Below are 20,265 nucleotides of genomic sequence, written 5' to 3' on the forward strand. Positions count from 1 at the left end.
CCTTGCTGTGTTGCAGCAGCGTTTGCAGCTTCCAGCACACCGACTGGTGTGTGATGTCCCCACACGTTGGAACTCTACCCTCCACATGTTGCAAAGGATTTGTGAGCAGAAGAGAGCAGTTGTGGTGTACCAGATACAACAAGGCCGTCGATGTTCAGGTCAGACTCCACACATAAGACCTCAGGAGTGGACCTGGATGTCTGACATATGTACCATCCTGACAAACTTTGAGGAGGCCACCAAGATGGTGAGTGGCGATGACGCCATCATTAGTGTCAGCATCCCACTTGTCTGTCTTTTGCAACGCTCTCTGCAGAGAATTAAAGAGGAGGCATTGCAGCCAGAGTATGATGAGATGGATCAAGAAGCCGTAGTGGGCGATTACACACAGCCCAGCCTCATCTCATCCCAACGTGCATTGGGGGACAGAGGGAGAGGAGGAACAGGAGCTGCTATCAAGCGCTGTAGATGGTAGTACCTGTACAAGTGTTATACCGTTGGTTCAGCGTGGGTGGCCTGAGGACAGGGGGGAGGAGGAGAGCATGGTCCGTCGTCATCTTGGTGAGGACAAGGAAATCTTGCCCATTACCAGTCTAGCACGCATGGCTGACTTTATGTTGCGCTGCCTTAACTGTGACCCTTGCGTTGTCAAAATGTTGGGTGACAGTCATTACTGGTTGGTGACACTTGTAGACCCCCGCTACAAGGAGAACTTTCACTGTCTTATTTCTGAGGTGGAGAGGTCTACAAAAATGGGCCTGTACCAGAAGGCCCTTGCTGCAGAACTGTTAAAAAAAAAAAAAAATTCCCATCTGAACACGCTAGCGGCAGAGGTCACAGTTCGTTGACCAACCAAAGCGTACAAGCGAGAGAGAGGCAACTCCAATCTAGTAGAGGCAGGGGAACACTGTCAACGTTCTGGGACAGTTTTCTCAGACCCTGAGGCGTGGGGTACTCTCACAAGGAGTGGAAAGTTTCAAAAGATGGTGAGGGAGTACCTTGCCGACCGTACCAGCGTCCTTCGTGCCTTTTAATTATTGGGTATCCAAGCTGGACACTTGGAATGAACTCGCTCTGTACGCCTTGGAGGTACTGGCCTGCCCTGCCGCTAGCATGTTATTGGAGCTTGTTTTTAGTGCCGCTGGGGGAATTATAACTGAGCACACTCTCCTGTCAACTAACAATGCTGACAAGCTGACCCTTATCAAAATGAACAAGATTGGGCCAGACTTCTCATCACCACCAAATGACAGCAGAGTAACATAAAGTCAAATCCATGGTGTTATTTCGGGAGGTGTATTCCCATGCACCACTTCACACCCACACATGGGTATACGCTTCCTCATTTCGGCTGTTTTATGTTCTCCTTATCCTCAGCCTCCACCACCACTATACCACCAGGGTGACCGTGGTCCGTGTTGCCATTATTGAAAGTTCCTCCGTCCTTATTTTTGTCAGCTTTTGCTTGGAAGGCATAAGCAAAGACTGTGGGAGACCCACTCCCCAATAATGGGAATACTATTTTTAAGATGCTGTACTGTCTGGCTCTTGTAAGGGGCATTAAAAGCATCTTGTTATACCACTCTAACCTCCACGTCTCTTCTGAGGGGCATTAACAGTGTCTTGTTATACCACTCTGACCTCCACGTCTCTTGTAAGGGGCATTAAAACCGTCTTGTTAAGCTACTGGGACCTCCACGAGTCTTTGAACGGGCTCTGCATTTCCTCCTAATTTTTTGAAGCTTTTGCTTGGAAGGCATAAGCAAATACTATGGGAGACCCACTCCCCAGTAATGGGACTTATGTTTGTAATATGCTGTGCTGCATGGCTCTTGTAAGGGGCATTGCAAGTTCCTCATAATTTTTGGAAAGCCTTCCATTCACTGCTTAGGCTAACAGTGTACAGGAGACCCAGTTGGTATAAATGGAAAAAACTGTTTAGTTAAGGCCCTCTGACCTCCATGTCATTTCCAAGGGGCATTGGAGTGCCTCAAAATTTTTGGTAGGCATTGCACTCACTGTATGCCCTATAACTGTGTAGCCGAACTGCTCCTTTTTGTTACAGAAACATATCCTACAAGACATATGTGGTTGACTGGCCTGATATTGATGTGAATGGTCCCTGTTCCTCCTGCTCCTTCTCCTTTGCCACTACCTCATCCATCATTTATCACCTGAAGCTTTGTTTTAATGGGAGTCATAGAACTGTGATAGTAGCAGGAAAACATCCAGAAATCCTCGGAGGAGGTAGGATATGCGCCAAAACGCTGACCACCTCAGGCCTAGCCGCTACTACATACATGCGCTTGCATTCCAAGAAAACAAAGCAGATGCTAACTTGTATCATCATCATCATGGTCCTCACCTTGGCACTCTCAACTCCCCTGATGGAGAAGCCAGGGCCCACCAGAGGAGTCTGGTTCTCTGGTGGTCTCGTCCAATGCTGCCCTAAAGCAGGCCGGGCTAAGAAAAGTGTGTGGGGGGAAGTTGACAGGAGAAATAGGGGCGGCTGGGGACCGTTTATGCAAGCAAGCAGTATGGTATTGCAGCCTGGGGGTGGGTGGGTGGCAGGTTGCATACTTGCGCTTGCATTGCAAGGAATGGGAGAGGTACAATTGAACACTGCCCTGGGACAAGGCCTTGAACGGGTATAGTTGCAAGTCTGCAACGACAGGTGCAGGGTGGGAGGCATCTTCGCATGTACCATGAACAGGGGTTTGGCATGCACACACTACAGCGGAATAGGCTGTCCTTCCCACTAAATGCACTGGGGAGGGCACAGGTAATGTTTTGGTATACACGCTTAATCTTATGTATAAGGCACAGAGGGAAAAATAGGGGCGGCTGGGGACTGAGTTTGAATACCTCGCTGCCGAAGCAGCCATGAGGTAGTGGCCAGCTTCGGCCTCCTCCAAACTAAAAGGCCCCATTTCAAGTGCAAGCTAGCAGTATGGCATTGCAGCCTGGGGGTGGGTGGGTGGCAGGCTGCACACTTATGCTTGCATTCCAAGAAAACAAAGCAGATGCTAACTTTCATCATCATCCTGCTCCTCACCTTGGCACTCTCAACTCCCCTGATGGAGAAGCCAGGGCCTACCAGAGGAGTCTGGTTCTCTGGTGGTCTAGTCCAATGCTGCCCTAAAGCAGGCTGGGCTAAGAAAAGTGTGTGGGGGGAAGTTGACAGGAGAAATAGGGGCGGCTGGGGAACGTTTATGGACACCCGGCTGCCCCCAGGCGGCTGGGGACCGTGTGTGGACACCCGGCCGCGGGGCGGCTGGGGACCCAGTGTGGATGCCCGGCTACCTGGCGGCTGGGGACTGAGTATGGATTCCAGGCCGCCAACGCAGCCATGACGTGGTGGCCAGATTTCGCCTCCATATGCCTAAAAGGCCCAATTTCAAGTGAAATCAAGCAAGCAGTATGGTATTGCAGCCTGGGGGTGGGTGGGTGGCAGGCTGCATACTTGCGCTTGCATTGCAAGGAATGGGGGAGGTACAATTGAACAATACCCTGGGACAAGAACTTGCACGGGGATAGTTGCTAGTCTGCATCTTCTGACGCGGCAAGGATCATTTCTGATGGGCACACTTTTAGGCAGTGACCTGGGTGTCAGAGATGCTTCCAGGGGTATTCCCCATGCTGTTCCCATGTATTTTCAGCACTGTATGCATGTGTTACACAGCACATGGTCAGATAAGGTTGTAAAATGTTAAAATGACATTTCCCGGTGAATGCATTTGTCACGGTTGAAAGCAATACAAAAGTGCAAAAACGTCTAAAAAATGCTACTTGTTAACATAGCCCAAGGTGTGGAGGAGTATTTTTTGGGGGGGGTTATTTATTTTACCTTATACACAAGTCTTTACCCTGGAAAGGAAGTTCCTTAACATATTTCACAGTAAAGCAGTTTCAGTTTCATTTTTGAATGTTTTAAAAGACTGCCGTCAGTGCCGCGTCAAAAATGCTCAGGTCTCCCATAGACTAACATTGGGCTCGTTGCTCGGGTCGAGCACCCGAGTATCACGGCGAGCTCGGCCCGAGATTTGAGCACCCGAGCATTTTAGTGCTCGATCAACACTAGCGTGCACGGCTGCTGGTCCTCAAACCGGGTGGACCAATCGAAGCCTGGCGCGCCGTACACCCACTCAGGTGCCGGAGGTGGAGGCTCCGCGAGGGAACCCAGCAGAAGGTTCCTGACTTCAGTGCCCGGGAGTGGAGGTTCCGGGAGGGCAACAAGTGGAAGGTCCTCAGTCAGTGTCCGGGGGTGGAGGTTCCGGGCTGAGCAGCTGCTCCAGGGAGGGCATGGCGGGGTACGGAGAGTGTTGGTGTAGGAAGCCCAGGAGCAGGTCGGCGCTTGCAGCGCCCGGGACAGGGGATTTCTTCCCACCTGCTCCTGTGCTGCACACGGCCTCCTGGTATTCAGCGGGTTCCGCTGGGTTGCCGCTGCTGGCATCCTGTGCTGCTCTACACTGTGCTGCAAACTTCTCCAACAGCTCGCTCCTCCACTTGGTAACTGCTGCTTGCTGGGCCCGGTCCACTTGTTGGCTCAGCTCCAGAATCTCACTCTGGAGGAACTCCGCGTCCTCCGGGGATAGCTTACTGGCTTCTCCCTCCAGGGTGAGGGGGTCGCTTGCCACGGCAGCAGGCCAGAGGCGGAGGCTTGATCCTGACTTCCGTCCATGTTGTCTGCCGGGTGCGGTCTGTCTAGACTGGTTAAGACCACACCCTGTCTCCATTCCTTCTTTCCTCCTCCTCCTCCTCTTTCGGGGGCGGTCCCATGGCAATCTGCTGTCGGTCACTCCTTGACGGACACATCTATGCTGACAGTCACAGTTGCAAGGGGCAGGGTATGCTTTTGGCGCCATTCTGGGACCTGGCCCACGATGGGAGGTTCCATACTGTTGTCTTTGATCACGCACATAATGGCGCCCGTTCTTCTGGGGCGGGCACCACATTCAGTATCATTACACAGTTCTTTAGGCACACTTCACCCACCGATAACGGGTTGGTCACTTATCTTGTTCATGACTCCAGAGCTAACGCGCCCCCTGGCAGCTGGGCCTATGGATGCCGGTATAGGGGATATCACCGTGGCTGGCCCGGTCCGTGACCCAGGGCGGTCAGTAAAAAGGGGAAGATATTGGAGGATCTGGGGAAAGTGTTTGTGACGCCACCTGTGGAATGCAGCCAAATGGAGCTGCCGCTGCGGAGCAGTCCTCTGGAGCTGATGTTACGGCAGCAGGGATGGTGTGGCTCTCCACAGGTAGAGCTTGCTCCTGGGCAGTGTAAGGCGGTGAAAGTTGCACTGGGCGTTGTAGTGCAGGGAGGGAAAGATGGCGCAGATAAAGAATGGACGGAGGCAGTGTGATGCAGTCATCCGAGTCTTTTCTCACAGTTCTTATGACAGTTCCATTGGTGCACTGTACAGTTGTCAGCCTCCCCACGTCGCGCTGCGTTCACCAGGCAGGGGTTCAGCACTTCCTCAGGTAGATTAGGAGCACCTGACAGAACTCCACTTTCTGTGTTCCTAGCTAGACAGTCTTCACACTGGGTCTGTCTCCCTCCTGCCCTGTGCTTCCCACTCTCAATCCCATTTGGGTGCTCTGAAGCCCCTCCTGTACGTTGGAGTTCCCGGACCTGCTTGTCCCTCACGGGGATTAGAATGAGGCTTCAGCAACTGACTATATAAGCCAGAAGCCTCCCAGCTAAGACCTGAAGTTACACGGCTGGACCAGGGGTCCGTCCCCTTCCTGCGGCTTACGATCCCTGTCTTCTGACAGATGCGGGGCATACGGGTGCCGTCCTGCACTCGCCGTACCCCCTAGGATCCCTTCCTTAGATCGGAGCCTACTCCTCTGCTCCCCTCCTGGGCCTCTAGCACTGGGCCCTGCTTGTGGAGCAGAGCTCCTAAAGAGACTCTGATCCCTGACTGTTCTCCACTGACTCCTCTACCGAACTCTCCTGCCACCCTAAAATGGCTCCCCTTTATATACCTACTACTATAGTGCTCCCTTAAACTACTTCCTCCACCCACACCCACTACTGGTTCCCCCTACCTCTGGGTTCCCCCTACTCCAGCCTGGGACAGGGCTCAGCAGTTGCGCTCATGCATGTTGCCCCTCCAGCCGGCCTGGAGCAGTGTAGTGTTGAATGCGGGTGTTGGGGTTCTGGGCAGCACTCCCTCCTTGTTATGTTCTGCTACCAGAGCTAAGGAAAGAGAGGAGATCTGTCCCTACGATAGAACTCAGCTGAATCCCTACGATGTAACAGGGAACCTGATCCTGCGATCAGACCTGCTAAAGTCCTAAGCTAGTCTGTACGGAGACCTATAGATGTGGGGAAGGAATCCCTACAAGTACTAAGGACTGGGAGGAAAATGGGACACCTCCTAACAGAAATAGTAGCAGACAGACGAACAAACAAAATATATAGAACATAGAGGTCCGTAGACCAAGCAAACTAACAGAGTTAGATACAGAGCACAGGCTAGCTAGAAAGTAGTTATACAATGAAGTCCAGCAAAGCCAGAAGGGCGGAGCAGGATAATATAGGCCAACAAGGTCATGTGACCAGCAAAGGAAAAAACCTAAGAGCAAGGTTCTAACACTCCTCACCTGAGAGAAGGAGACTCCACACCTCTGGGTGAGGTGCACTATCTCTGTGGTGACTGAACCATCAGGGGCACCACAATTACAAGTCCCATTGTTTTCTGTTTGATTAAAGTGGGCTAATATCTGGCTAATCTAGCTGCCCTAACAAATGTTCAGTTCAAATACCCGCTCCTTGTTCTCTAGGCACAAATTGCTTAGAGGCAGGCGATTACCCTCCTCCCCACAGAACACATGAGAACTCATCTGTATGTTGGGAGAGATGGCTGCTAGCCAAATAGTGTATGGCCAGGCCACAGCTATGCCACAAGGACTTGGCTGACTCCTTTTCAGTAGAGAGGAGCGGTGTTCGACTCGAACTGTTCGCCAATCTCAACTTCGAGCTGTTTTGGGCGGTGTTCGAGCCGTTCGGCGAACACGAACAATTTGAGAAAAATTCGGCTGTTCGAGGTTATGTTCGATAACTGTTCGTGCACCAAAATCATAACTGGATTTTTTCTCAGTAATGCTGAAAATTAATGTTAATACGCAGTTTGAGTGTACAGTGGGGTGGGGGGAGGGGCAGGGGATGGATCTCTGCATAAATAATGAAGATCTCCATTTTTTTTTCTCTTTCCCGCATTTACAGTAGGGAGGTGCAATCTGTCAGCCTATCAGCAGCGCACACACGGAGCGAACTGCTTTTTTTCACACAAGCAAGGGCATGTGTCATTGGCAGTGTATGTCACATGTCCTTGCCCTATAAGACCCAGCCATTTTCCCCGTCACCACCATTTTCTCACTGCTGCAGCTGCGTGTTAGACTGCACTGCTGTTGCTGTGTGCGCTATACTTTGTGTTAATTTCAAGCCAATTTTCGCACAAATCTACAGATAGCTTGGGAGTAGGGAATAGTTGTGATTGCAGTCCTTTTGAGGACTAGGTTACATCAGTTCCTATCACTTTTTGCCAGGCAGGTCTGTACTAGTGCTGTGCAAGTTTTTTTCACAGCATTTGGCTAAATCTAGCAAAGCAAATCCTTTTTGGCCTCTTGCAGTGTGTGTTAGTCAGTGGAGTAGCCTATCTGTGTTGCAAGCTACACCACCTGTGTATAGAATGCAAATTTTTTTACTGCACCTAGTGAAGGAAAACCTTTTAGGCATAGCATCATTCTATTAGTCCATCTATACTTACCTACACCAGGTTGGAAATTCAAAATAATTTTTATCTGCATCTTGCTCTGAAAAAAAAATATTTTGGCTTGTAGCAGTGTGTGGGACTTGTTCTATTAGTCCATCTATACTAACCTCCACCAGGTTGCAAATTCAAAATATTTTTTTTCTGCATCTAACCCAGTCAATACTTTTGGGCTAATACCACAGTTTGGCCACTCAGCTCTGCTCGGTTCCCATTCATTGTTTTTTGTGCAAACAACTCCAGAGTTGTCAATTAGTTCAGAGGTCCCCAACCGCCGGTCCGCGGACCAGGACCGGGCCGTTGGGGTTTTTCAGCCGGTCCGCGGGGAGAGGGGGACCCTCCAGCCTCCAGCAGGGCCGCCATCAGGGCATGACTGCCCTGACTCCAGTATGGGGCCCGGCCGGTAGGAGCCCCCTCGGAGCCCCCCTCTTGTGCTTCTCTCTTGCTTATGGCGGTCTCTGTGAGCTTCTCAGCGACATTCAGCCAGCCAGGTATCCTGCCTGCAGTAGATGGAATGTGGCAATGGAACGCTGGCTGCGCGTGTCATAATAGGCTCTGAGCCTTTATATACCTGTGCACAGCAGCAGCCACCTTCAGTCTGCTGCTGGACAGCCAGCAGCAGCAGCAGCAGCAGGAGAGGTATGTAATCAGGAGCCCTCCTGCTAAGGGTAGACAGCTGCTCGTTCCACCCCACCCCCCGCCTTAATTGGTTCTCCTCCCTTCCAACGGTGTTGAGGCGGGTGGGAACAGCAGGGGGTGAAGGTGCTGTGTTTAAAGAGGTGGAGTTATGCAGATCTAAAACGCGTGGATTGCAGCAGCAGCAAGCCGAAAAGTGCAGGCATGTAAGGGATCTAGAGGTTGACAACATGTCTTCTTAACGGGAGTCCAGGAGCTCATCTCCACAAATGGACTTTTCAGGATCCTTGGGTGGCTCCGTAGTTTGAAACCAATTCTGGTTATCGCTTCTCGGCCTTTTGGCTAAGATCAAGTGTAGTATCTGTTCTTATCAGTTTAATATCTGATACGTCCCCTATCTGGGGACCATATATTAAATGGATTTTTAGAACAGGGAGATGGAAAAAGAGCTTGCTCTGTCCACTCCACGCATTGACCTGGTATTGCAGTATCTCCAGGACCGGTGCACCCCTTCTTTAATGCAGTTTCTAAAATCAGAAAGAATTGAATTCAATGTTTTTTGTTCATTTTGCTTGTTTGTCGGATTTTGGGATGGACTCTTTGGCTTTGCTTTTCTTCTCCTCATTGGATTTTTCATGTTCAAAGTTGCAGAAGCCAGATTACAAGCTCATTTTGGTTCAACTTCAGCAACTGTGCATTGCATTGCCATGTAATGTGATGCAATGCTATCTTTCTAGCTCTCCCTTTTTACTTCCTTTTGGATAAACAGACATATTAGGCAAGCATTTTGGAGCTTTCACCTAAATAACTACAGGTGGTGAGATAAGCTGCACAATATAATTGACCTTTCAGTATATTGTTGCACACACACCATCTATTTAGCAAATGCCCTTGTTATCAACAGCAGCCTTTTAAACTCACCTGAGCTAACAGGTATGTGCGCTGGTTACTCTGCTGCGCTTAAAATTTCTTTTTTGGTTTGCTACAATGCCTTTTCTGAAACGTTGTCTCCCTCTGCTGGAACACTGACTTCTTTCATTTAATGCCTGCAGACTATAAAAGAGAACCCAACCCAAAAAGTTTGGTTGATTAGTCTGTGGCATTCTGTTAAACTGTTGCTTATGGCGGTCTCTGTGAGCTTCTCAGCGACATTCAGCCAGCCAGGTATCCTGCCTGCAGTAGATGGAATGTGGCAATGGAACGCTGGCTGCGCGTGTCATAATAGGCTCTGAGCCTTTATATACCTGTGCACAGCAGCAGCCACCTTCAGTCTGCTGCTGGACAGCCAGCAGCAGCAGCAGCAGGAGAGGTATGTAATCAGGAGCCCTCCTGCTAAGGGTAGACAGCTGCTCGTTCCACCCCACCCCCCGCCTTAATTGGTTCTCCTCCCTTCCAACGGTGTTGAGGCGGGTGGGAACAGCAGGGGGTGAAGGTGCTGTGTTTAAAGAGGTGGAGTTATGCAGATCTAAAACGCGTGGATTGCAGCAGCAGCAAGCCGAAAAGTGCAGGCATGTAAGGGATCTAGAGGTTGACAACATGTCTTCTTAACGGGAGTCCAGGAGCTCATCTCTACAAATGGACTTTTCAGGATCCTTGGGTGGCTCCGTAGTTTGAAACCAATTCTGGTTATCGCTTCTCGGCCTTTTGGCTAAGATCAAGTGTAGTATCTTTCGAAAAGGCGGTTTTGGATGTTGGCCGCCCTAGTAGATTGATACATTATGCACACTGGGGTTTAGGCGCTTGTTAGTACGCCAGTTGGCTAATATAGTCATCTGGTGGAAAGCATGGCCCCCCAGGATCGACGCCATTGGGCCAGGGAAGATCGAAAGCCCGAAGTGTGAAGTGCCCCAGGAGTGGTGACCCTGGGGTGCCTTAACTCACTGGGATTGGGAACCCCACTTGAGTTTATGGCACATTTGCACAAGCACTTCAATATTTCTTTCTTCACACACACCCTTATTCCGGGCCTTCTGGCCTTAGGATGGGGAATTTTTCAATTCCCGGTCGAAGGTCCGGGCAGTATTATACTGTGAAACTTTCACTATTTATTTAATTTTTTTTGTCACTGTGTGTCCACTTTTTCACGTGTGTCCACGTCCTTACTAGGATTTTGTCGGGATGCGGTTCCCTTACGGGTTCCTCTCTTGGCAGGTCTAGGGGGGAGTGTGTGGCCATCAGGTTCCGCTCCCCGCTGAACCCCCCTGGCTCTCCTCTTTCGGGAGGAGAGCATTGTTGGCTCCCCTCTTCCGGGAGGGGAGCACAGTCTTTGGCTCCCAGTGCCTTGCTCGGGTGAGAACTCGGGCAGGTATTGGGGGTAAGATTGGGTCGCCTCTGGCTCCGGCTGGAGGTGGCTATTTGTCCCTGTTCCTCGCTGTGGCCTTCTGGCTCGGAGGGACGGGGAATGGTTTGGGGGACCCTTCTCCTTTTGGAGAGGGTTTCAAGAAGACCAGCATCCTAGTGCACTTTTTTTGTGGCACTTGTCACTTTTTTAAGCGCACTCGGGTTTTGTACACGAATTCGGGCTTTCGATAAAAAAAAAAAAATCTGTTCTTATCAGTTTAATATCTGATACGTCCCCTATCTGGGGACCATATATTAAATGGATTTTTAGAACAGGGAGATGGAAAAAGAGCTTGCTCTGTCCACTCCACGCATTGACCTGGTATTGCAGTATCTCCAGGACCGGTGCACCCCTTCTTTAATGCAGTTTCTAAAATCAGAAAGAATTGAATTCAATGTTTTTTGTTCATTTTGCTTGTTTGTCGGATTTTGGGATGGACTCTTTGGCTTTGCTTTTCTTCTCCTCATTGGATTTTTCATGTTCAAAGTTGCAGAAGCCAGATTACAAGCTCATTTTGGTTCAACTTCAGCAACTGTGCATTGCATTGCCATGTAATGTGATGCAATGCTATCTTTCTAGCTCTCCCTTTTTACTTCCTTTTGGATAAACAGACATATTAGGCAAGCATTTTGGAGCTTTCACCTAAATAACTACAGGTGGTGAGATAAGCTGCACAATATAATTGACCTTTCAGTATATTGTTGCACACACACCATCTATTTAGCAAATGCCCTTGTTATCAACAGCAGCCTTTTAAACTCACCTGAGCTAACAGGTATGTGCGCTGGTTACTCTGCTGCGCTTAAAATTTCTTTTTTGGTTTGCTACAATGCCTTTTCTGAAACGTTGTCTCCCTCTGCTGGAACACTGACTTCTTTCATTTAATGCCTGCAGACTATAAAAGAGAACCCAACCCAAAAAGTTTGGTTGATTAGTCTGTGGCATTCTGTTAAACTGTTGCTTATGGCGGTCTCTGTGAGCTTCTCAGCGACATTCAGCCAGCCAGGTATCCTGCCTGCAGTAGATGGAATGTGGCAATGGAACGCTGGCTGCGCGTGTCATAATAGGCTCTGAGCCTTTATATACCTGTGCACAGCAGCAGCCACCTTCAGTCTGCTGCTGGACAGCCAGCAGAAGCAGCAGCAGGAGAGGTATGTAATCAGGAGCCCTCCTGCTAAGGGTAGACAGCTGCTCGTTCCACCCCACCCCCGCCTTAATTGGTTCTCCTCCCTTCCAACGGTGTTGAGGCGGGTGGGAACAGCAGGGGGTGAAGGTGCTGTGTTTAAAGAGGTGGAGTTATGCAGATCTAAAACGCGTGGATTGCAGCAGCAGCAAGCCGAAAAGTGCAGGCATGTAAGGGATCTAGAGGTTGACAACATGTCTTCTTAACGGGAGTCCAGGAGCTCATCTCCACAAATGGACTTTTCAGGATCCTTGGGTGGCTCCGTAGTTTGAAACCAATTCTGGTTATCGCTTCTCGGCCTTTTGGCTAAGATCAAGTGTAGTATCTTTTGAAAAGGCAGTTTTGTCCTTGGGCTGCCCTAGTAAATTGATGCATATTACACACTGGTTTGGTGCACTTGTTAGTACGCCAGGTGGCTCATAGAGTTATCTGATGGAAAACATGGCCCTCCAGGATCGAAGTCACTAGGCTGGGTAAGTGTGAGGGCTTTGGAGCAATGTGCCTCAGGAGTAGGCGCCCTGGTGGGAGTCCAAGCTTACTGGGACTGGGAACCCCAGAAAGACTTGGCTTCGTAGCACGCCGCACCTTTGCCAATCATACTTTCTGAGCAACCCCCCCTATTCCTGGCCTCCGGGCTAGGAAGGGGAATTTTTATAAACCCGGTCGGAGGTCCGGTCAGCTTTGGGCTGAGAAACCAACACAGGCTCCAGCTCCACTAGGGTGGCAGCCTAGATGGAAGCTGGGAGCACGAAAACGGCTCTTCTCCGGCTTCGGCTAGGGAGAGCATCGGAGATCCCTGACCCTCGCTGTGGCCTTCTGGCTCGGAGGGATGGGGATGGTTTATTGGTAACCCTCTCCTCCGGGAAGGGTCCACATGAATCCTCACCTCGTGCGCTGTTTTGGTGTGACTTCGGTCACATTTTTCAGTGCCTTGGATGCAGCTTCAATCAAAAAATCTGTTCTTATCAGTTTAATATCTGATACGTCCCCTATCTGGGGACCATATATTAAATGGATTTTTAGAACAGGGAGATGGAAAAAGAGCTTGCTCTGTCCACTCCACGCATTGACCTGGTATTGCAGTATCTCCAGGACCGGTGCACCCCTTCTTTAATGCAGTTTCTAAAATCAGAAAGAATTGAATTCAATGTTTTTTGTTCATTTTGCTTGTTTGTCGGATTTTGGGATGGACTCTTTGGCTTTGCTTTTCTTCTCCTCATTGGATTTTTCATGTTCAAAGTTGCAGAAGCCAGATTACAAGCTCATTTTGGTTCAACTTCAGCAACTGTGCATTGCATTGCCATGTAATGTGATGCAATGCTATCTTTCTAGCTCTCCCTTTTTACTTCCTTTTGGATAAACAGACATATTAGGCAAGCATTTTGGAGCTTTCACCTAAATAACTACAGGTGGTGAGATAAGCTGCACAATATAATTGACCTTTCAGTATATTGTTGCACACACACCATCTATTTAGCAAATGCCCTTGTTATAAACAGCAGCCTTTTAAACTCACCTGAGCTAACAGGTATGTGCGCTGGTTACTCTGCTGCGCTTAAAATTTCTTTTTTGGTTTGCTACAATGCCTTTTCTGAAACGTTGTCTCCCTCTGCTGGAACACTGACTTCTTTCATTTAATGCCTGCAGACTATAAAAGAGAACCCAACCCAAAAAGTTTGGTTGATTAGTCTGTGGCATTCTGTTAAACTGTTGCTTATGGCGGTCTCTGTGAGCTTCTCAGCGACATTCAGCCAGCCAGGTATCCTGCCTGCAGTAGATGGAATGTGGCAATGGAACGCTGGCTGCGCGTGTCATAATAGGCTCTGAGCCTTTATATACCTGTGCACAGCAGCAGCCACCTTCAGTCTGCTGCTGGACAGCCAGCAGCAGCAGCAGCAGGAGAGGTATGTAATCAGGAGCCCTCCTGCTAAGGGTAGACAGCTGCTCGTTCCACCCCACCCCCCGCCTTAATTGGTTCTCCTCCCTTCCAACGGTGTTGAGGCGGGTGGGAACAGCAGGGGGTGAAGGTGCTGTGTTTAAAGAGGTGGAGTTATGCAGATCTAAAACGCGTGGATTGCAGCAGCAGCAAGCCGAAAAGTGCAGGCATGTAAGGGATCTAGAGGTTGACAACATGTCTTCTTAACGGGAGTCCAGGAGCTCATCTCCACAAATGGACTTTTCAGGATCCTTGGGTGGCTCCGTAGTTTGAAACCAATTCTGGTTATCGCTTCTCGGCCTTTTGGCTGCGGTCAAGTGTCTTGTACAGGCGACTGTGGTCCAGAAGGTACTCGGGTACCCCTCTCCTCGGCCTTGCAGGGTGACCCACTTCGGTGGGCTCCCCTGCCTGCTGCTATTGGGAGAGGGCTTAGTCCCAGGGTAACGGGTTGCGATCCCCCCCAGCCTCTCAGGTGTTTTTGTTTACAGAACTCTGAAAGGCGCAGATTGCAAGCGGTTTGCGATTTGCTTTTTCTTGTTGCGCTACCATGGAGGTTGACCCCAACCTCGTGCCTCACTATGCGAGGCTTAAAAACACTATCCGTATTCATTTCACAGAGGGCGGAAGTGATGAAAGGAAATTGCGGTACGTAGTCCAGGACGTGCTTGAAGGGCTCTTTCATGTGCAGAAGAATGAGATTCTCTCTATCCAGGATTATCCGAGGCGTGGCGATTATGACATCACCTTCACCGGGGAAGGCATTTTTCAGGATGTCCTGGTAAGAGCCAGAAAGGCAAAAAACAATCCTATTCTTAAAGGGATACAAGTTATCGAGCACGTCCTGGATGAGGTAAAAATGGTAATCCTTAAAGTATTTTCTCCTTTCGTTACTTCAGTGGAACTAACATGTTTTCTTGCAATGTACTTTAAAAGTGTAAAATGTATAGGGAAAGTACTTAATGAGTTTCACATATGGACGTCCAAATGGAAATTTCTAGTAACATGTGAAAGAGACCCTAATTTCCCAGGCGGTGTGAAACTCCCTCCTGCACGTTTTAAAATAGGTTCCTCAAATGGAGATTTCTTTTTTTCTGGTATGCCACCCTTTTGTAGAAACTGTGGAAAATATGGCCATTTTAAGGATGACTGTGAGGCAACCTGTAGAAACTGTGCTAGTACAGAACATGACACCAAAGAATGTCCTCATGATAAAAAATGTAATTTCTGCCAAAAACCTGGTCATTTTTATTTTGCATGCCCACATAGGTTCTGGGAGGCCGAACAGAGACGGAAGGAAAAGGCCAGGACATCCGAAAATGAACCAACAGGTCAGACCACCCCTCAGGAGGAGGAACAACAACCTGGAGCCTCAGCGAGCAAAGAGGGCGATTCGAGTGATTAGGAAAGCTCAGAGGTAATGAAGGGTAACTCCCAAGCAGTGAGGAAAAGTTGGCACCAAGACAACAGGGAGGCTAAAAGAAAGGCAGAAAAGGAACAAAAGGGCATGATCGGTAAAACCAAAAGAGACCGGCAGAAGGTTGACACCGAGCCCGAGGCAAAAACTGGGTTTCCTGGGCCTGAGTCTGAGGCTAACTGGACTACGGTGGGTCCCCATAAAAAGAAAAGAGGGAAGAAAGATGGTTCGAATGGAGCGGCTGATGGGGATCAGATGGACACATCTCCTAGTGGGGAGGTGGACGTTGGTCCCCCAAAGGTCCCGGACCCTGCTGACCCCGGTGGGGAGCCGGGCCTTGCCAGCTCCGTGAGCTCGGGTACATTGCCTTGTGCACAACCTTCCCCTGTGTGTCGGCCTCCCCTGGGGGCAGGGGAGCCACCTGGGGACCCACCTGATAAGGATCTGAATGGCCAGCCCATGGAGACCCAGGGTGCTGTTCCGCTTAGTTGTCTCCCAAGCTACTCACATGTAGCGTTGGGTCATTGTCTTGGTGAGTCAAGTTCCTCCTCCATGGAGTCCTTACTTACGATAAATTCGGACGAGGGAAGTAGCTCGAGCGTAAGTGGTCTGGCCGGTTCAGCGGATAGGAAGTAAGTTCCGTATTTCTGTTTTATATAATTTTTTTACTTTCCTCCAATGGCAGAACTTAAGGGCATTTCCCTCAATGTGAGGGGTCTAAAATCAAAAACCAGAAGAGTAACATTATTTAATTTTTTAACTTGTCTTACGGCTTCCGTATTCTTTTTACAGGAATGCAATATCCCGCACACAGTATCCTACAAAAAATACAAAGAGGATTGGAAATGTGGCCCATCAGTGTGGTCCGGGTCAAATGTTACCGGATCAGCAGGGATAGCTATACTTTTTAAGGGAAACGTTCAAATTGATTTTATCCAAGAGATTTTACCAGGTCGTATGTTATTAGTTAAAGCTTTTATTAATGGTGTAAAATGGCAATTTTTAAATTTTTATGGGTCCCCAGATAAAAATGAAAGAGCTGACATGTTAGAGATTTTACCATTATTTATTAATACCTCTGAACCTTTTATCTTGGCAGGTGATTTTAATTGTATTTTAAAGGGTGAAAGTCGGCGCTATACAGCCGTAAGTAGAAACTATGATAAAACTTCCGGTATGTTAAGTAATATTTTAAGTGATTTTAGACTTGTTGATATTTATAAAGAATGCAACAAGACTAGTTCAGTAGAGGCCGGCTTTACCTGGAGCAATTTAAATTGCAGTTCAAGAATAGATTTTATATTCGGTTCAGAACAAATTTTACCTGATAAATGCGAAACCCACGATAATATCTTCTCAGATCATAAATTTTTATCTTTTAGTGTAAAAATTAATGCTAATAAAAAATGTGGGAAAAAAACTTGGAAAATGAATGTATCCCTTTTAAATGATTCTAAGATTTTATCGGATTTTATTGAATTTTATAAAAAATGCAGGAGGAAGAAAGATGTAAATGTCCCTATAAGTGCCTGGTGGGATAAAATGAAAAAAAAAATAAAAGATTTTTTTATTAAGAAAAGCATATATAAAGCAAAAGAAAAGCTAGAATTATATAATAATTTAAATACCCGGTTACAGACCTTATATAAACTTAGAGAAAATGGTCTAGAAGTAGAAAAAGATATTAAAATACTGAAAGAAGAAATAACAAAATCACTAGAACAAAAAGGGAAAGAGCTCATTTTCCGCTCCAGAATAAAACATGTGGAGGAAGACGAAAAATGTTCTAGATATTTTTTTAAAAAAATTAGAGAGAAAAAAACAGTAATTGAAGATATAGATGGAGAGAAAAATATGGGAAAAATTTTGGAAAAGGTACATGGTTACTATTTTAATCTTTTTAATGATAAAAGAATAGATGAAAATATAATGCAAAATTCTCTAGAAGAAATAACATCTGTTTTAGATACCGCCTCCCAAGAGTTTTTATCACAAAACATAACAGAAGAAGAAATTTTACAAACCATAAAAAGTTTTAAAATTGGAAAAGTCCCTGGATCAGACGGTATTCCTATAGAGTTTTATGTAAAATTTTATGATATTTTAAAAGAGGATCTGTTTTATGTTTTTACTGAACTTTTTAATGATAAGGTTTTATTAAAATCCTGGAAAAAAGGGGAGGTCTCATTATTATATAAGAAAGGTGATAAGACAGACTTAAAAAACTGGAGACCTATAACCCTACTAAACTGTGACTATAAAATAATGGCAAAAATTTGTGCAAACCGCCTTAAAAAAATTATAGGAAAAATAATCCACTCAAACCAAGTATGTGGTGTGCCTGAGCGCAGTATCTGGGACAATCTAAACCTTGTTAAAGACTGTATTGAAGACATTAAAAACAGAAAAGGGAAGATGGCAATTTTATCAATTGACTTCGAAAAAGCTTTTGATCAGATTTCTCATTTTTATCTTTTTAAGGTTTTAGAAAAAATGGGCATACCAGAAAGGTTTTTATTATCTCTTAAAGCGTTTTATAAGGACTGCACAAGTAAGATTTTAGTAAATGGTTTTAAGACACAAGATGTTTTTTTAAAATCAGGGGTAAAACAGGGGTGCCCCCTGTCCCCACTACTTTTTATTTGTGCTCTTGAGCCACTTTTATGTGCAATCCGTAGAGATAGACAAATATGTGGTATCCCTCTACCTGGAAGCAAAGGAACAGAAGCAAAAGTGGTGGGTTACATGGACGATGTGGCGGTCCTTTGCCGAGATGCACCATCACTACAAAACTCACTCAAACAGATCCAATCCTTTTGTACAGCTTCTGGTTTTAAGGTTAATTTTAATAAGAGTAGTATTTTAAATATTGGGGAGATGATTTTACACGATGTTTTTATTCCAATAACTGACTCTATTAATATTTTAGGTATTTCTTTCTGTGAATCCAATAATGGTCTAAATAACTGGGAGGCGGTAGCTCAGAAAGTGAATACGAAAATATGTATGTGGAATATGAGAAAATTAACGATGGAGGGTAAAGTATTAATTATAAAAATGGTCATTTTGCCTCTTTTATTGTATTTGAGTTTGGTTTTCCCTCCCCCTGTAAATATTTTAAAAAAGATCACTAAAGCATGTTTTACTTTTTTCTGGAGTTCTAAGATGGAGAAATTAAAAAGAGAAATTGTAACAAAACCAAAGCTCAAAGGTGGGAAAGACTTTCCAGATTTTAGTAGGTTCCTTTTAATTAAATTTTTTTGCTTCTGTTTTAATGCCCTTTTTAAAAATCACTATTGGTCCTTTTTTATGCGTTATAACACTGGTTTTTTTATGAGAAAGTTTGGGTGGTTTGAAACGCTTTTATCATCTCCATATGCTTTTAAACTGCCAACGCATTATTTAATTTTAGAAAAAATAGTGATTCATTTTAATTTAGGGGGTAAAGAAGCGTGAGATCTACAAAATAGTAAGAAATTAATTAAAAGTCTTTGTAAAAATGAAGAGTTATGTAACATTGAGCGCTATGATGATGAACAAATATTGAATATATGGAAAGTCATTAATGCAAAATATCTTTTTAATATACAGAAAGATTTGGCTTGGAGCTGCGCACACCAATGTCTTCCGTGCCGGGCATTCCAACATAGAAGAGGACTCGTGAGGTCTGCCATTTGCCCAAGAAGCGGATGTCAAGAGGAGGAATCAGTGAAACATCTACTATGGACTTGTCCTTTTGCAAAAGCGTTCTGGAGAAAATTGCTCCCTCTGATGGAAAAAGTGGCAGACCTCAAAGACTTTAACTACGCCACAATACTTTATGGACTTATGGAATGCCCAACAGAAGACCAAAAAATTATGGCATGGAAGACAATAAATTGCGCCAAAATAGCTCTCTGGAAAGCCCGAAATATTTTAATTTTTAATCATGATGAATTGTCTTTAAATGATGTTTTTAGTTTTTGTTTAAGTGAAATGTATGTATATTTTTTATTAGATAAAAAAAATAATCCAAATATCTCCCTAAAATGGGATGTCAATGTATGGAACACATTTTGAATTTTTGTAACATTTTATTAATTTGAATATATGCAAATTTCTATCCTATTTGAATAATTTATGTTTTTAAGTCTCGTATGTTTCGAGACAATGTATAAAAATTTGTAATGATGTAAAATGTTGCTTTTATTTCTGTACATCTGTGTAATTTTTAAATAAAACTGGTTTTATCCCTGTGAGGGGATAGCCAAATTAAAAAAAAATCTGTTCTTATCAGTTTAATATCTGATACGTCCCCTATCTGGGGACCATATATTAAATGGATTTTTAGAACAGGGAGATGGAAAAAGAGCTTGCTCTGTCCACTCCACGCATTGACCTGGTATTGCAGTATCTCCAGGACCGGTGCACCCCTTCTTTAATGCAGTTTCTAAAATCAGAAAGTATTGAATTCAATGTTTTTTGTTCATTTTGCTTGTTTGTCGGATTTTGGGATGGACTCTTTGGCTTTGCTTTTCTTCTCCTCATTGGATTTTTCATGTTCAAAGTTGCAGAAGCCAGATGACAAGCTCATTTTGGTTCAACTTCAGCAACTGTGCATTGCATTGCCATGTAATGTAACGCAATGCTATCTTTCTAGCTCTCCCTCTTCACTTCCTTTTGGATAAACAGACATATTAGGCAAGCATTTTGGAGCTTTCACCTAAATAACTACAGGTGGTGAGATAAGCTGCACAATATAATTGACCTTTCAGTATATTGTTGCACACACACCATCTATTTAGCAAATGCCCTTGTTATCAACAGCAGCCTTTTAAACTCACCTGAGCTAACAGGTATGTGAGCTGGTTACTCTGCTGCGCTTAAAATTTCTTTTTTGGTTTGCTACAATGCCTTTTGTGAAACGTTGTCTCCCTCTGCTGGAACACTGACTTCTTTCATTTAATGCCTGCAGACTATAAAAGAGAAACCA

At 46.0% G+C, this 20,265-nt stretch overlaps 4 non-coding genes and 2 pseudogenes across 4 annotated transcripts; all 6 read left to right on the forward strand.

Moving 5' to 3' along the window:
- Nucleotides 1-8,741: 8,741 nt before the first annotated feature.
- Nucleotides 8,742-8,932, forward strand: LOC141215234 (U2 spliceosomal RNA). Its single transcript, XR_012284330.1, has one exon. It is a non-coding gene; the product is annotated as a U2 spliceosomal RNA (small nuclear RNA).
- Nucleotides 8,933-10,047: 1,115 nt separating this feature from the next.
- On the forward strand, nt 10,048-10,139 carry LOC141215235 (U2 spliceosomal RNA; annotated as a pseudogene).
- A 791-nt stretch (nt 10,140-10,930) lies between these two features.
- On the forward strand, nt 10,931-11,115 carry LOC141215238 (U2 spliceosomal RNA). Its single transcript, XR_012284333.1, has one exon. It is a non-coding gene; the product is annotated as a U2 spliceosomal RNA (small nuclear RNA).
- Nucleotides 11,116-12,229: 1,114 nt separating this feature from the next.
- LOC141215239 (U2 spliceosomal RNA) lies at nt 12,230-12,345 on the forward strand (annotated as a pseudogene).
- Nucleotides 12,346-12,869: 524 nt separating this feature from the next.
- On the forward strand, nt 12,870-13,051 carry LOC141215236 (U2 spliceosomal RNA). The gene has a single exon (XR_012284331.1). It is a non-coding gene; the product is annotated as a U2 spliceosomal RNA (small nuclear RNA).
- A 6,470-nt stretch (nt 13,052-19,521) lies between these two features.
- Nucleotides 19,522-19,708, forward strand: LOC141215237 (U2 spliceosomal RNA). The gene has a single exon (XR_012284332.1). It is a non-coding gene; the product is annotated as a U2 spliceosomal RNA (small nuclear RNA).
- The last annotated feature ends 557 nt before the right edge of the window (nt 19,709-20,265 follow it).

Source organism: Phyllobates terribilis, unplaced genomic scaffold (genome assembly GCF_046119375.1).
Source record: "Phyllobates terribilis strain yellow unplaced genomic scaffold, ASM4611937v1 Scaffold_232__1_contigs__length_3120203, whole genome shotgun sequence".
Lineage (NCBI taxonomy): Eukaryota > Metazoa > Chordata > Amphibia > Anura > Dendrobatidae > Phyllobates > Phyllobates terribilis.